This window comes from Myotis daubentonii, chromosome 1 (assembly GCF_963259705.1).
Source record: "Myotis daubentonii chromosome 1, mMyoDau2.1, whole genome shotgun sequence".
Classification (NCBI taxonomy): Eukaryota; Metazoa; Chordata; class Mammalia; order Chiroptera; family Vespertilionidae; genus Myotis; species Myotis daubentonii.
In genome coordinates, this window is record NC_081840.1 from 29,036,753 (window position 1) to 29,054,617 (window position 17,865).

Genomic DNA, 17,865 nt, shown 5'->3' on the forward strand with positions numbered 1-17,865 from the left:
CCAATTAGATGGATGGATTAATTTGAGTTCTGTCTACACATTAGGGAGTTCACATAGGTTAGTTCTTTTTAAATACTAGCAAGAAGACAAAGATCAGACAATAAGGCATGATCTTTTTAAAATATAGTAAATAAATCTTTGTTTTGCTCTGGGGAAGAGCTCATTATCAAAGCAGTGCACCATGTGGGCAGCTAAAAACGCCTAGAACAGTGGTTCTGACATTTTAATGAACATAAAAATCACCTGGGACACTTGTTAAAATGCAGATTCCTTAGTCCCACCCTGACCCACCTCCTCCCCCAGCACATAAATATTTGGATTTTTACTAACTGTATATGATATTTTTACACAATGTGGTGTGTCATAGTTTAAACTTTATGTAAATGGTTTCACATAGCATGCATTCCTCTGCAAATGTTTGTTTTGCTCAGTGATTTACCATGTTGACATATGTAGCTCCAGCTCATTTAACTGTTATATAGTATGGCACAGTGTGACACAGTGTTGTGTAGTAGAGTGATAGTATAGCATTACTAGTAAGTATGCTGTTGAATGAATGTAGCACCAATTTTACATGCTACTTCAGCTCACCAGTGCTGGGGCCCTGTCATTTCTACTCTTAGAAATCACCCAGATAATTTGGTCACGACTAGTAGGTGAACAAAGTGACTGTAGAGTAAACTGGGACTCTCCCAGGCAGGTTGTCCCACTTGTGAACCAGAAAACATCAGTTATTCTGATTATGAGAATACACTGCAAGCCTTGTGAGTGTCATAGTAATGTTAGCTAAGAAAAAACTCCTTGAAAATAAAAATTTATAACATTATCACATACCACATACTGCTCAGCATTCATACATTCACCAGATATTTATCAAATGTTTGTTACATGCTCAGTACTTCTTTTCTCTTCCTTAGTTGTACCCTATATTAATTTATTGACACATATCCTATATAATAAAGAGATAATATGCAAATTAACCCTCACTCCCTCACAAGATGGCTGCCTATGACCAGGCTGGCAGGGGGGATTAGTGAAGGATGACCAAACGACTGAATAAGCAGGCTGTATGGGGCAACCAGGCCGGCAAGGGGGCAGTAAGAGGTGATCAGGCCAGTGGGGGAGGGCAGTTAGGGGTGATCAGGCTATCAGGGGAGGGCAGTTAGGGGGCGATCAGGCTAGCAGGGGAGCAATTAGGGGGCTATCAGGCTGGCAGGCAGAGGCAGTTAGGGGCATCAGCCCAGCAGGCAGAGGTGGTTAGGGGCGATCAGGCAGGCAGGCAGGCAAGCAGTTAGGAGCCAGCAGTCCCAGATGGTGAGAGAGATATTGGACTTCTGGGATTGGGCCTAAACCAGCAGTCAGACATCCCCAAGGGGTCCCAGATTGGAGAGTGTGCAGGCTGGCTGAGGGCAACGCCCCCCATGCCTGACTTTTGTGCACCGGGCCTCTAGTACATATGTAAAATTTCACATAAATGCATAAATGTGGTCTGCTGATTCATCATTTTGGCTCTCTCCCCACCTCCCCCCCTCCCCCCAAAGTTGAACTGATGTGCCAGGAATGTGTTTTTTTAGGTATAGTCTTTTTTGTCCTTTTCATTTGTTTAACCATCCTCCTATTCTTCTTCTTTTATCCATATTAGCCACCCCTAGCCCAGATAATCCACATTAACAATTTAATATGTACTTTTCCATATACTTCTTTATGCTCATACTAGTGGCCTGGTGCATGAAATTCATGCACTCGAGGTGGGAGGGGTCCCCCAGCCTGGCCCGTGCCTTGTCACAGTGCGGGAGCCCCGTGATCCATCGCCCCAAAGAGGTAGGCCCCGCCCACCCATCCAGGGCTCCTTGATGGATTGCCCCAAAGATGTAGGCCAGAGCCGGGGGAGGCCTGTGGACCCCCGGGCTGGGCCGCCGCGGAGGGATGTGGACCTCCATGTACCTGCAGACCCCTGGCTGGGCCCGTGGTGGAGGGGCCTTTCCGTGTGCCTGCGGACCACCCGGCTGGTGTAGGGAGGGCGGGGATGCGAGCCCCACATCCCTGGGCCCATTGTCAGGGTCGGAGACATGAGCTTCAAGTCCCCAAGCCAGTATGGGGGCGGGGATGCGAGCCTCACATCTGGGGCCCATTGCCCGGGGTGGGGACACAAGCCTCATGTCTTTGGGCTGGCACAGGGGGCAGGGACACGAGCCTCACATCCCAGCCTGTTTCTGGGCGCAGGGACACAAGCCTCATGTCCTGGGGCCCGTTGCTGGCTGCGGGGACAAGAGCCTCATGTCCCAGGGCCCATTGCCAGAGTTGGGGACACGAGCCATGTCTCTGGGCCAGCGCAGGGGGTGGGACGCAGCCTGCTGATCAGTCATTACGTGATGGCATCCTGACCAATTTGCATATTATCCTATTATTAGATAGATGATCTTATATAGGCATATGTGCACACACACCTAAGCATAGCATATCCACATGCATAGGTGACTCAGCATTGTAAAAGACATAGTCTCTGCCAGAAGCTGTCATCCTTTGGGAGAGAGAACACACATCTGCAAAAATACCAAGACAAAGAAGACAAAGGAGAAAGCTTACACAAGTGGTATAGTGCTAAGTCATACAATGAAACATACATTAAAAGAGCCTATCATCTCCTATGTTGTAGGCTTACGCAAGGCAAAAAAAAAGTAGAAACTTTAAGGGTCATTGTCATTGTTTCCATGGCAGATCAGGACTACCCAGCTCAGAATTAGCTTAAAACCTGGATTCTGTGCCTGTAAGAGACATGTTCTCCCAGGGCAAGAAGGGACCATCTTGCCCTCAGAGGGCAGAGCTGAGGGAAGAGTCCCTCCCCAAGGTGAGCTCCCAGGTTCCAGGAACATCTTGGGGCTGGAGCAAAGTGAAGGCCAGGCAAGCAAAGGCCTTCTATTTAACTCAGCAAATACCATGGTGATATTTGCAGGTGCAATCACACAAATGGTATTTGCTGTGAGAAATGCATTTCCAAAGCAGATGCTTCTCTCCTTCTATCCACTTGGCTGCCTGGAAATGAAGCGATTCCTTCCTTGGCCTCCCAGGAGGGTGTTCGTGTGTAGGGGCCTGGGATTAAGATTTGGCAGCCGACCTAAAGGAAGAGCTAAAATCCTCCTCTGGGCTGGTGATGTGGGTTTCTGCCCGGTGGGTGGCAGAGCCGAACACGCGGGCTCCAGAGGTCAATCCCAGCCTCCAGGTCAGCCCTGTGTCCTGGCCGAGAAGGGAAATGAGGCTCTGAATAGAAGCTGACCACCTGTGTGAACCCAGAATTAGAGCTTAAGGTGAGCAGGAAGGAAACAGAAAGTCTAGTGGCACAGAGACAAACCAGCAAAACAAAAGCAGCTGGGATCAGTGAGGCAAAAGGAGGTTGCTCTCTAGTTGATGACTCCCAGTTCTCCTGTGTGCTGGCTGCTTTATTTAGCCAGGTGGCTTTATTTTTTTCAATCCTCTTGGCAGACAGGAATGTAGGGTCATGGGACTCCCCAGTCCTTGGCTGGCCCAGGTAGCAGATGGAAAAATAAAGAAGTCGGCTAAGCAAAGAAACCTACAGCATGGCCTTTCCTACTGCTATCAGGGTTAGCCTCAGACCCCTCCACGGAGCAATAAGAACTCACTGGAATCCTCTGAGAAACACCTGTTGCGGTCCTATCACGTGAGAATATTAACATCTTCCCACTTACCTCCCCTGGTTGATGTGAGGGTTGTGTGTGGCGTTGACTGCTAAAGCATTTTTGAAATAGTAAAGGTTACAAAATGATAAGGTCTTTATGGCCCTGCATCAAATCCTCGGCCACTCGGTGTGATAACACTGGTTATCTAATGCTAACCTGCAAAGCTGGCTGGCAGGCTTCTATATTTGCAATAAATATTAAGAAAAAAAAGATAATCACATGCACCTGTCAGTTACTCCTGCCCTGTTACACAGCAGATTGGAGGTGGCTGGATTACTGCTTGATTTTTTTAAATTGTAGAATACTTTTCACAACATTGGGCCATTGTAGAAAAACCCTAGTGCATAAAATATGAGGCTTGGGGGCGGGGGCGGGAGCTCTTTGTGGTTTCTTCTCTCATCTCAAAGGTAGGTGGAGCCTGAGAGTCAGCAGAGGCTCCTTAGCAAGGGGGAGACTTGGGTTCAGCTGCATAGATACCCCTCCAACTTGGGGGTGAAGACGATTTTTTTCTACTCTCTGATAAAGCCATTGTGTGCTTCATGTTCACATAGATTCTTTAGTTATTTAGTAATTCAAATCCTCAAGAACTGGAATCTCCCAACTTCTTTCTAAACCTGTATCTTATAGACCAGAGCCACCACTTGCTTCTCTAGCGATGAAGCTGAACCCGAGTCTCCCCCTTACTAAGGGGCCTCTAGGTGTCCTCTGCTGACCCTCGGCCTCCAACTACTTTTAAGATGAGAGAATAAACCACAAAGAGCCCCCCCCCCCCAACCCTTCATCCCGTCATACTTCTTTCATTGGGCTTTCCCTACAATGGCCAATGTTGTGAAGGATTTAAAAAAAAAAATCAAGCAGTAATTCAGCCACCTCCAACCTGCTGTGTGACAGGACAGGTGTAAATGGCACGTGCATGTGATTATCTTTTCCCTACTTAATATTTATTCAAAATACTGATGCCTGCCAGCCAACTTCAGATTCGCATTAGATAACCGGTATTCCCATGCCGAGCTAATAATATAATTCTAGCCAAAGGCAAAGAAACTTCACATTTTTGTTATCAGATACATTATTATCTGTACAATTTTCAAGAGCTTTTCTGAAATATTGAAAATAGTGCCTCAAGCTCTGATGAGATCTGGAAGCTCAGATCTCCAGGTGGGCAATCACCTGGCACGCTCCTTCCTCCCATGCTCTCCATCCAGGGGTCTTCATTGTCCCCCCATCCCAGCCCCACGGGCAGGAGCATATGCTGAGCTTCTTCCAAGCCAAGAAGTAAAATGGATGCGTTAACCCCTCATTGGCTGACTCGTGGGGGCACCTCGTGGCTCACCCAGCTGTCCTGCCTCCCAATCTACTCCTCTCTCTGTTTCTTCTTTGGAAGACAGGGATTTTCATGTCTTGCTGTAAAATAAAATTAATCTCAGAAATTCCACCATGGTTTTCTTAAAGCAGCACTGTGATGACAGAAGATTTGGGGGTCGAAGGGGGGGAATATTGGAAAATAAAATTTGGAAGGTAAGATTGTATTGGAACATCACCAATAATGAGCAAGAGAGAAGGTGCCCTGAATTTCAAAGACCAGCACCAATAAGCCAGGCAGGAAGCTCTCTTGAGAAGAGTTACTCACTGGTGTTGTTCACTTGAGCAACATCCCTATCTGCCGGGTGGTCTCCTGAGCAGACTGTCTGCAGGAGGGACTACTATACAGATGGCTGCTGTGAGTCACCCTGAATGCTAACATCCGCATGCCCGTGTCCTGAATCCGGTTTGAGATCAGTAGGAATTCTTTCCCCCAGGCCAGATACCCCTGAACAGACCTTCCAACTCTGCATCACCAAGACCCAGACCTGGGACTGAGGTCCTCTGAGGTGCAAACTCAGTCCAAAGGTGGGGTCGAAATAGCCTCTCAGCTGCTGCCCTAGGGTCCCCTTACCTCCACTGGGGGGTCCCTGGCACCAAGGACTCAGGAAGAAGGCAGTGCAATGCAGGGGGTGAGCGCATGGGGCTTTGGTGTCAGCGCTGGCATTGCTGTGTGACTGGACAAGTGTTTCAGCCTCTCATAACCTGTGTCCCCTTCTTCAAAGTGTGGATGGTGATAATAGTAATAAGACTTACTTCAGAGGGTCATTGTGAGGATTAAATGGTGCTTAGCACAGCAGCTGGCACGTTGTAACTGCTCCTTAAATGTTAGCTATTGCTATTAATACCCAGCAGGCTTCCACCGTGTTGCTTGGCAAGGGCTCTGCAGGATTCAGACAGTTTTCTCACTTAACAGTCTGTCCTTCAGCACCCTGGCCAGAGTCCCTATGGTGTCCTTTTCCTGGACTTTACAAAACAGGATCAGAGGACATCCTGCCTGCATCATGGTCTTAAGCCCACACCACCAGCCCATGGGCTTGCCTGTTTCTCTGGGGGACTGGGAGCTCCGAACTTCAATCGCCTATAAATGGCACCAGATCAGGAAGCGAAACCAACACCCCCTCTGTGACTGTGGTTCTTCCAACAGAAGGAAACCTTTTGATGACCAAGGGGGAGCCCTTGATTCTAACCTCTGTTCTGGTCAAATCCCAGGTGGTGGAGCCCCGTCTGCTCAAGGCGGTGGAGGTACAAGATCAAACCAGAGAAGTGTGATTGAGGCCTGCCCCGGCCTCTCCCGTCTCTTCCCTCGCCTCTCCCAGGGGGAATTCAGGTTGAAAAACATCGATTTAGTATCACAGCCTGGTTTAATGAAGTCTCTTGGAGACAACTGAGGGAGCTGCGACTCTGCAGCCCTGGGATGGGAAGGGGAGCCCACGAAATGCCCCCAGGGCATTTTTGCAAGTTGTTTTCTTGAAGCTTCCAGAGCAGTCAAGCAATTACTTCTGTGCAAAATCCAGGAAAAGCTGGAGAGAGAGACTCCTGGGAAAACAGAACTCATTCTGCAAAAAAGCAGGAGTGAGATGAGCAAAGAGCATGAAGATTACCATTGGAAGCGAGCTCTGGATGATTCGTATTTTACAAATGAGGGAGCAGCTTAGGAAGGAGGCATTTCCTCAGATCACAGTGAGTTGGAGGCAGCGTGAACCAATAATGGAAATAACCCGGCAGCTAGTGTTAACTCGGGCTTACCATGGCCCAGGCACAGTGCTCAAGGTCATGGTATTTAACTTCTGTGCCTCAGCTTCTCCATCTCTGAAATGGATAATAATAGTGCCTACCTCAACCTTATAGGGTTATTGTGAGGATAAAGTCAGTTCTGCTTGTAAGGGTCTTAGAACACTGCCTGGCACCCAGTAACTGCCATCTGTGTTAGTTCTTTTTTTTTTTAATTTTGTTTTATTGCTTAAAGTATTACAAAGAGTATTACATTTGTCTCCTTTTTTCCCCCTTGACCTTTCCCTGGCCTCCCCTACCCCCCAGTGTCTTGTGTCCATTGGTTATGCTTATATGCATACAAGTCTTGACCCCCCCCACACACACACACAATGCTCCCCGGCCTTCCAGGTTGATATCAGGGAGGAGTAAAAATATATTATTTCAGCCCAGCTGGTGTAGCTCAGTGATTGAGCATCGACCTATAAACCAGGAGGTCACCGTTCAATTCCCAGTCAGGGCACATGCCCAGCTTGAGGGCTTGATCCCCAGTAGGGGGCGTGCAGGAGGCAGCCGATCAATGATTTTCTCCCATCATTGATGTTTCTATCTCTCTATCTCCTTTCCTCTCTGAAATCAATAAAAAAAAATACATATTTTTTAGAATGTATCAGAAGAAGGGCAAAGCCTGTGGCTAATTCAAAGACAAAGGCAAAATAAGTGTGGTGAACACCTCTGGCAAGAAAGGGCAGGAATGTCAACAGCAGACTCCAGCCAAGCAGTGGCCACCCACAGCCACTCCAGGCAGAGCACAAGCCCCACCTGGCCAAAAGGGGAGCTGCAGCCAAGGAGACATAGGAGCTTAAGGGAGGCCCAGGCAGACCCTGTGAAGAGACCAGCAGGAGGAGGGCGGGGCAGGTATGGCAGGGGCAGAGGGGCGAGATTTCCCTCAGAAAGCTTAGCGCAGAATGGAGGACAGGAGGAGTCTGGATGGTGAGAGGTACGACAGAGATAGCCAAAAAGATGAGCTTTAACGACAATTCAGGCATCGATATGAGTTTACCTTTGTCTCTGAATTTACATAGTATGACCTCGTTTATAAAAGTGTTTTTCCCAGCATATCCCCTCAGAATGATCTCGCTATTTGCTTCAGCAGCCTGGTTCTCGAACCACCGAGGTGTTTAAACTAGTTAAATACGGGGTGAGGGTGGGGGGTCTCTGAGCATGTGCAGACAGGGCCCACAGCACTCCATGTCTGTGCTCTGGGAGCCGTCAGGTTTCAGGGTGGGGCCTGGCTGGATGCCTCCATTTCAGTCTTTGAGCCAAAGAAGATGCTCTGTAAGGCTTCAGCAAGTGCCTGTGCAAAAGCTCCCGCCTAGTCGCTCTCTTCCCATCCCACAAAGCCCCCTGCTCGTCTGGCAGGGACTGGAGTGAGCGGCTTCCCTGGCTGGGAGCAGAGGCTGTGTGTTCTTGAAGCCCAGCGAGCTGGCCCTGGGAAACCCCTGCTCTGCATCCAGACTGCAGGGCCCCCGATGGGGCATTTTAAGGCAAAAGGCACCAGGCCCCTGAATCCAGGAGTGTCCTTAGCACCTCTCCACATATGCTTACCTGTCAGGCATCTGCACAGCAACAAAAATCCAAGAGTTCCCAGGTACCAGCCGTTGGTATCTATCCACTGGCGTGTGGGCTTCAGATCATTTTCTGAACCGGAGGGATTGGGGATAGTGTCAGGAAGGCTATATTCGCCAAAGGCTTTTAGTACATGAAAGGGGATGTTTTCAAATAGGCTGGAAACAATTAGACTTAGGAGGATAAAAAACACACAAACAAACACAACTCATTCTACAATGGCTTCAAGGCACAGGTTGCTATTGTGTTCTGCCTTCTCCCCTTCCCTCCCCTCCTCCTCTTGTTTCCTTTCCATGCTTTCCCTTCAAGATCTCATCTACTCCTCTACCTTCAACCATCATCTGCAGGCATGATTCTCCAATGCACATTTCTAGCTCCTCCTTTTCCCTGACCGTGGTTCCACATTTCTGAACTTCTCCTGAACGCCTTTCTGAATGTGGAGCCACCTTCTCAGACTCAATACGCTAGAACTAAATTCACCCTCCACTCCGCCACAGCCTGCTTCTCCTTCTGAGCGCCTTTCCTCTGCTGGAACTAGCATAGTCTCAGCTACGGAATTGGAGCCCTCTGATCTCCCCCCTCGCGGCCCCCAGTATCCATGAGATGAGCCTCCAGTTCTGCCAATTCCACCCTTAAAAGGTCTCTTGCTTCTGTCCTCTCCTTTATGTCCCCATCATCACTGCCACTTCCCTAACTGTGGCTGTTGCAACTTCCTATTGAATTTTGGCAACCACCTCCTCACTGGTCTCCAGCCTTAACTACTCTTTGCCCCCATCCCAGTCCTTTCCAGGCTCTGTTGTCAGATTAATCATCCAAAGGATCGTGTTTGATTGTATCATCCCTTCAACTGGGGCAAGGGGAGCTGTTTCCTTCAGTCATTGTCTCCAAAATAAAATGCTGATTCCTTGGACTTCAAAAGGGCAAAGAGGGGTGTGGAATGAGCCAACGCTAATTGACCAGTGGTGGCTGTGTGGAGTACAGTGTGGAAAAGGACTCTAAGACTGTATGCAGAGTGAATGGAAAAGATTTCCAGGATCAGTTGGTCATGTCTTTCATGAGCACCCCATTTCTAGGCCTGCCATCCTATAACCCGACATCGCCATCTCTTTAGCATTAGAGCTCCCCAATCTCTTGCTAAAGAAACAGCAGAACACTGCACTGTTCCTAAACCTATTGCATACCCACCTACTTCTGTGGTTTTTTTCATGTTGTCATTCCTCCTCCCCAGGCTGTTAAGCTATGCATCTGTAAATCCAACCTATTTCCCAAGGCCACACTCAAATTCCATCTCCTCCCTAAAAGGTCCCTATTTCCGTTCCGCCCCCCAGCTGAATCACATCTCCCTTAAACTTTTTAATTTGTAGTCCCTCTCCCATATTACACCTTCCTTCCCATAAGTAACTCAACAGCAGAAGCCATATGGCTTGTCCAATGCTTCACACATAGTGGACAAATACTTGTCGAATGAATGAATGGATATCTAAATGTGATGTGTGTCCATGATAATGAGGCCATCTATCAGTTATTTTTCAATCAGATTAAAATGCAAGTATCACAATTGAGTTATAGGCTAATTATTAGCAATCAAAGCTATAGAAGAAATGCAAGCTGAGTTCTGACTTATTCTAAACTTGATTATTAAACATTTCAGTCCCTTCCCTTGCTGGGCGCCCTGAGAACACATGTGTGGAGGATAATTGAACCTCTTCAGGGCCTGTGCACTGCTGAGGCAGACAGCGGAGCCTGGGAGAGTTGTCTTGGCAGCCTGATGCCATTTGGAGAATTTATGCTGATTTTGTTGCAGATGGTGTGTTGTTTCAGTTTGCCTCCTACAAGCTCACGTTCATTGTTCTCCCTCTGGTTTCCAAAAACTCAAAAATTAGTTGGCTCAGAGCCCCACCCACCCACCCCCACCCCCGCCCCGAATTAAAAAGAAAAAAATTCAGACCTTGAATAAATACACTGAAATAATTGTGATGGACTATGGTCTTTGAAGATAGGTCACCTGTTGGTGTCACCTGTGTGTGACCCAGAGAAGGCAGAGCCCAGTGGTCCCCTCACTTGATTGAGCACCGAAGTCCACATGGAGGTACTTGGGCCCCACCCTCTGAGACCCTATTTTAGCTGGTTAAGGATGGTGGCTTAAAATCAATATTTCAGAAAGATCTTCCTATGCAATTCTGGTGGGCAGATATGTTTGGAAGCCCATTGTGTAGCGGAGGGAATGTGTGGAGAACAGGGCACTATAAAGACCAAGGGAGTGCCCAGCTGGCGTGGCTCAGTGATTGAGCATTGACCTATAAACCAGGAGGTCACGGTTCAATTCCCAGTCAGGGTACATTCCCTGGCTGTGGGCTCAGTCGCCAATACGGGGCATGCAGGAGGCAGCCGATCAATGATTCTCTCTCATCATTGATGCTTCTAGTTCTCTTCTCCTCTCCCTTCCTCTCTAAAATCAACACAAATATATTTAAAAAATAAAAGACCAAAGGAGCACTGTGCTTGCCCACCTGGCCTTAGAGCCTCCATGCAAGGCTGCCTGCTGCCTGGCAGGGCTGGGTCAGGTCTATTCCAGGCAGCGGTTCTCCAGCTGAGTGTGCTGGCAGCATCTCCAGGAGACTCTGGTAAACAAGGCCCAGCCCCCTTCATTCCGAGGCGGGAGATTTGGGGGATCCAGGGATTTGTGTGTCTAACAAGCCCTCCATGGGAACCTGAGGCAGGCGGGCCGAGAACCACGTGGAGGAATCCCTGCTCCAGGTTTGGGCCCACACCTGGCCCTGGGGCTGCCCGGTCCCAGCACTGCCAGCCTTTGGGGATGGCCCCAGTGCCCCTCCCACTGCTTCAGCACACGAGGAGCCTCCCTACCTGGCCCACCTCCATCGGCAGAAATGGCTATGATGTCTCCATTTCTTGGCACCACAGCCACATGGCGAGCCCTCTGTTCTGAACATTTCTTTGAAGGGAGAGGAACTTGTACCAGCAGCGAGTCTCTCTCACACTCTCGTCCACAGCGCCCTAGCCAGCAGGCCTCGCTACCAGATGGTGGTAGGTTGGTTGCAAGGGATGGATAATGATGCTCTCTTGCTCTCAAGGACCAGGCCAAAGCCCCACCTCTACATGGCCTTCTCTCTGTGCTGCCACCCAAAGGGGTCTCCCCTTACTCTGAACTCCTCGAGAGTGAGCTGTCTTCTTCTTAGAGACCTTGCATTATCCTTAAGAGTGGGGGGAACTCAGCCAGCCAGCCAGGCTAGGTGCCATTTTAGGCAAAACCGGACCTACCTTGCCTGACGTGCCAGCCCCTCGGCCAGGCCTCCCCTGACCCAGGCGTGTGGACCCACAGTCATTGAGTGCCCCCACCGTAAGCCCTCATCTCTAGTAGTTCACAGGGCTCTCACAGGAGGCCAGAAAGTCAGCAATGGGGTTAGGACATGACACCTAGGAGAATGAGGCGTGCAAGGTGCTGTGGGAGCTGAACAAGGGCACCTGACTGATGTCCGAACCACCCTGTGCTCCCACCCTGATCCTGAACATTTCAGGGGCCTCATCTCCTTTCACTACGAGGTGACATTGACTTAAATGACTTCGTGTAGCTCTCTGCCCCGCTCCCTCTGGCTGGCTATGGCTCACAGCTGTCCTTTTATACAATGGACCTTCAAAGGCAGCCCCTCCCCTTGATTGTCTGAGCGGTTGTGGCACAGTGGGTGATAGCTGCTCCCTTCAAACCAGGCAACTTGGGTTCAAAGCCCTGTTCTGTCACAGAAAGCAGGACCTCAAGCAGCTTAATCAACGTACCTATCCCTCAATGTCCTCCTCAAAAGTGGGAATAATATCACCAGCCTCACACGGGTGAGAAAAATACAAATGAGATAATACACGCACTGTAATTATTACAAAAGACCAACTTGTGACCCTAATGGTGAATTCCAGGCCTAGGGGAGAGAAGAGCAGGCTGCAGCAGGGTTTGGAGAAGGCAGGAACCTTGTGGCTCACCTCCCAAATTGTCGGGCCCTGCTTCCTTTCTGCCTAGGCCTGTGTTAGAGCACAGTCCAGGAGCAGGAGCCGGAAGGAGAGCGCCCCCTCTGTGAGGACAGGGCCAGCCTCTCTTGCGGTGCTTTCCTGAGCCCCTTCACCTGCCCTGAGCTGCCATAAGCTCCTGTGCAAAAGTAGGAGCCAGCCCGTCTGCAGCTCCAAGTCCACTTGGCAGGCCTCATGGTCCTAAAGCACTGGAGACCCAGCTCCTCTCCACAGGGCCTGCAAACCCTGAGTCTTAGGTGGCTCCCTGTGCTATATGAACAGGTCTGCAGACCACAGAGGTGGGCAGTGGGGTGGGGGGAAACGCTGCCAACAGGACGGAAGGTGTGTCTGATGGATGCTGCCCCCAAAAACAGCAATAGGCGCACAATGAGAGTGTGCTGGTTGTCATAGCAACTCCCCACCCTTCTGGAAGTCTGGCCACTGTTGGAACCAGCCCTGTTGGGGCTATCCAAAGTGGATTGGTTTCTCAGGAATCATACCACAACTGTCTTTACCTCCCATGGCCTTGGCTGATGAGCATCTTTGAAATTCCTAGTAACAATCAATTCTTCCAGGCTTGGTGGACAGAATCTGCCTTGTCTGCTCATTGCTAAGAATGCATTTGGAATACCTGATGGGAAATGTGGGTCTTGGTTCTATTTGCCAACTGAAGTGTTGATGCATATATAAACTATTCCTGCTGTGTGTGTGTGCGTGTCTTAGCAATTGCTGTGTAACAAACCATCCTGAAACCCAGTAGCTTAAAATAGTAAACACTGATTATTGGTTCCGAGCCTACAGGTAGGCTGGGAAACCTGGCCTCCGCTGGGCTCACACACTGACATGAGCTGTAGGTGAAGCAGGCAGCTCTCCTCCCCTTGACAGGCTCTCACCTAAGTCTGGAGGTCAGCAGGCTGTAAGATTATCTAGGATGTCCTCAAGCTGGGGGAGCGGGGCTGCATGCAGAGGGCTTCTTGTCACCACCTGGGCTTCTGGTCAAGGTGGCAAGGTTTTAAAGAGAGAGCGGAAATGCTCAAGGCTTCTTGAGGCCCAGGCTCTGGACTGGCACGCCCTCATTTCTGCCACCTTCTACTGGTGGAAGCAAGTCACACGACCAGCCCAGATTCTACACAGGAGAAGAGATTCCTTCTCTCAAGGAGAAAGCTGCAAAGCCACGTTAAAATTATGTATGGTTTGGGGGGGGGCAGGAGAAGTGGGGTATCTTTGCTAACAATGTATTTCAATGTGGAAAGATTGAGTGCTGTGGAATAATTGTCTTTAAAAGCCACATGAACTTTGCAGTAAATTGCATTTCTAATTATGTTAATGCCTGATGAGGGAGTGAAGGAGGGAATGAATGAATGAATGTGAAAATTTGTCTTAAGCACCATTCCTTCCCCACTCTTGCATAGTGCAGGATTCCAGTCTGAATACCCAAGCTGCTCCATTTCTCCATCAGAATCCTTCACAATGAAGAGCCTGGGAATCGGGCTTCCCCAAGGCCAGTAGGGTGAAGCGAGGTCAGCAGGAATGGGACCCAGGCATTGTAACCCAACTCCAGAGTGATGCTGAAAACTGCCGGGAGCCGGATGCATTAGGACTCCTCTCTGGAGCTTTGTAACCGAGTAGTTGCTGAGTCTAGAGAATAAGTACACAGCTGTGTCCCTTTTAAAAACAAGTGGCACGAATGAGACCAACAAGATAATGTAGGACATCAATATCAATTGTACCTGGGAACATGATCCCAAGCTGTCTGAGTTGCCAAGGCGATGCCAGCAGGTCAGGGATCGGGGAGGCCAGTGTGGAGACTCTGGAAACTTCCACACTCCCTGCCCCTCCCCCTCGGGCACAGAACCAGCGACCCTGTAGCTGTATGGTTCTAATTTGCACTCTTTCGTGTCTCACTGATGAATGGTTGCCTCCATATTCCAGTTTAGCTCTTGATGTCCCGTGTTCCCAACGTGGATGTGGTTTTTTATTCCTGGGGGCACAGGATGGCTCCATCTAAAAGATAGGACCCCCAGTGTACTAAATGGCAGGCCTCAAGGAACCTGCAGCCGCCAAACCCTTCCATATGCTTGAAAACCTCCTCTTCTCCTCACCCGCTGTGTCCCACGTTGAAGGGAACCTGACAATGGTCCCATCTCTCTTGGCTTGTATTTCATTGGTGCCCTAGAAGCATCCTTGGGATCTGCCCCTGCTTGGAGCCCAGATAGCTTTCCTTTTTGTTCTAAAAAGCCAGCAGGGGGAAGCAGCAAACCCCCCAGAGCCCTGTTTTTATTTTTAACATCTGTCTCCTGCATACATTATACATAATCCCCTCTTCCCCTACAGTACTGTGACCAATTTGTTCTTTCTGGAAACAAGACTGTGGCTAAAAGAAAAAAAAAATCCCAAATACTAAATAATTAACTCAAGGACATCTTCCAAGAAATATACAAGAATTCAAAAGAGTAATCTTCCACTTGAATGATTTGGGCCTCTATTAATTATAACTTGCTATTCATTGTGATTAATGATTGCCAGGATGCCATTTAGAACAGAAAGTTGGAAAAGAATATCAAGGGGAACTTGTCTTTGTGATAAGCTCTAGCCATGGAATAGTCTTTCCCAGAGGAAGGGGCAGGACTTCATTTCAGGACCATTTTAACACCAGTCCTAGCACAGCCTCAGAGAACACTCTAGAAGGAGCAATTGTCCTCCAGGGAGAGATCAGAGAGGCCCTGAACGGTTCTTACATCTTGGCTTTCAAAGTGATTGACAGCTGTGACTGAGGATGACAGCAGCAAATATGGGCAATACAAATTCAGAGAAAGTTGACTTTATGTTCTTAAATGAATTATTGCAATCAGCTTAACAACTGGTTGGAAGTTATTGGTAAGCAGTTCATACTCATCAGTTTCATGTTGGGAAGCCTTTCCCCCATGTTTGTATTTAGATCTATTTTCTTTTACTCCCCAGGCTCAATTAACACATGACATGTATCACCTGCTAAGTCCAATACCAAATGTCCCACATACTTCAGATGACAGCCTGTAATTTAGAAGGAAGCCCCCTGGAGATACAAGCATCATGAGCTGTTAGACATGCTACAGTCCTGTGTGCCTTCTCCAGGGTGGTGAGGAGCTGTTGATAACTCAGTGACACTGAGAATGTACCAGATCTACTTGGTATTTAAAGGCAACAATTACAAATAAGCAATTGTATGAGCGTCTCAAAGCCCAGCAGTTTCAACCTCCACACAATTTCCTACAAGGATCCCTAGTCTTTGCCTGGTTTTTTAGAGTCCCTCGCCCTGCCAGGGAGCCACCCCAGAGGGGCCCCTTGAGGCTGCCCCTATCAGCTCTTCCTTGGGGATTCAGTTACTCAGGCACCATCCCTGCCCAGAAAGACAGGGAGGGGCCTGTGGAGACAGGAGCAGTGTTCAAGGTCACACTTACTCAAACAGGGCTCGCCCAGCTGCCTAGCTTCAGCCTAGATTCTACCACTGCCTTCAGGCTGCATAAAATACTACTTAAGGCTCAGGGCATACCTCCTTCCACTCCCACATCTGTGGCCATGTAACCTGTGACACACTCTAGTCGCTGAACAGGGCCACTCCAACCCATCAGATGTGGATGGGGTTTTCTTCACCACATGCGAGCTAACGTATTGTGGACCACCTGCTAACCCACCACAGAACATGCCACAGTTCCCAAGGCGCAGCCAGTAAAACCTCAACTCCTGCCCTTGACAGATTTCCTCTCAGGGGACCTGTTGTCATTTTCTGGTTGAAGTCAGCCCATACTCTCAGATCTAGAGATCTAGCTTTCTATCTTTGCACGTGTGTGTGTGTGTGTGTGTGTGTGTGTGTGTGTGTGGTGATAAGGGAATGAGACCAACAACAAGGGCACTCTCAGAACCCTGATCTCTTCTCTCCCAAGTATCCCTGCCTCTGTATGACTAGGTAGATGCAGGTAGAAACCATTCTACCAACCCCAAGTGCATGAAGATAAGTGCAGAGTAACCTACTGAGACTTACTTTGCACTGGTTTTGCTTCCGCGGGAGTCAAAGGATGAGAGGTATTTACCCCTCTCCCATGCCAAGAGGCTTTTGCGTAGGCCAGCGGGGCTTCCTGGTCTCCAGGGAGTTTTCCTGGCATTTGCAGCTCAGGTTGAAAGCCAGAAATCGCAAACGCCCAGGAGATAGCCACGTGCATGCTTGCATGACACATTACTCCCCTCCACCATCTATGAAACAACCTCCATATGGAAGCTCTTGGGTGTTGCTGTATTTCATACAATTCACACATTGCCATTCTCCATGGGGTCACGGGGCAGGAAATTCGAACGAGCTGCTGTCCTGCATACCATCACCCGTTAAACAGAGAAAGGGCCACTTGGCATTCTTCTCCCGATCGGTACTGAACATATACCTTGCCCCTCAGAACAGGTTTCCGTTGCAGCTGATCTTGAACTGGATCACCTTCCCCAAGTTCTGGACCTCGGGGAGCACGTCTTCGAGGGTAGGTCTCCTCCTCTCCGCCCTCCAGGCTGGTGCCTGGGACACAGTCATCCCTTCAGCACTGCTCCATTTCCATTCAAACACTGAAACATGCTCCTGATAAGGACGGTGGGGTTTGATGTTGGGAAACTGTGTTTACATGAACACCTAGCTCCAAGTCTGCCAGCTCCCATTTTACTGCTGAATGGACCGTTAGCTCCACCTTTCTCCATCACTCATCAGTCTGTGGGTGGTTCTGGGATTTGCTCTAATTTTCCAGCTTATTTTCAGCCCATGCCAGCCTTCTCTCTATTCCTTCCTGTAGCTTCGGCTCCTCTTCTTCTCTCTTTCTCTACCGTTCTCATTCTCCTTTTAACTTTCCTGTTCTTCCTGCTGTTTTCCAGCTCCCTCTTTCTTTTCCTTCTTTATTCTGTATTCTTCTTGTGCCTCTGCTCCCACAGCCACCACTCCTCATGTAATCATTGCCTCTCTACCTCCCACAGCTTCTCTTGCTGTTGTTCAATAAAAGCTCTCTCCTCCTTCTGTGAGAGTCCTGAGTTTCTCCATCGACGGAGTTCCTGCCGACGTTTCTTTCCTTTCTCCTTCTTCAGGGCAGCCCTGTACTATTTTGGCTCAGTTTGTTCGGAAGCAGTACCATCTGGGGCGCTACCATGTCGCCAGCCTCTCTTTCCATTTCTAAAACCTAAGCCAAACCCTGACCAGTGTTCTAAGTGGTTAGAGTGTAAGTCTGCACACCCAAGGCTCACGGGTTTGATTCCCCCATCACATCTGAGGGCAAGTACTCGGGTTGCAGATTCAATCCCTGGCCCCGGTAGGGGGCGCATGGGGGAAACAACGAATTGATGTGTCTCTCTCAAATCTCTCTCTCTCTCCCTCTCTCTCTCTCTCTCTCTCTCTCTCTCTCCCTCCCTCCCTCCTTTCCACTCTCTCTAAAAAATCAATTGAAAA

The 17,865-nt window shown here is 49.0% G+C and overlaps 1 pseudogene; it reads right to left on the bottom strand.

The window, feature by feature from the left end:
* Positions 1-2,115: 2,115 nt before the first annotated feature.
* LOC132211117 (U2 small nuclear ribonucleoprotein auxiliary factor 35 kDa subunit-related protein 2-like) lies at positions 2,116-17,569 on the bottom strand (annotated as a pseudogene).
* Positions 17,570-17,865: the final 296 nt, after the last annotated feature.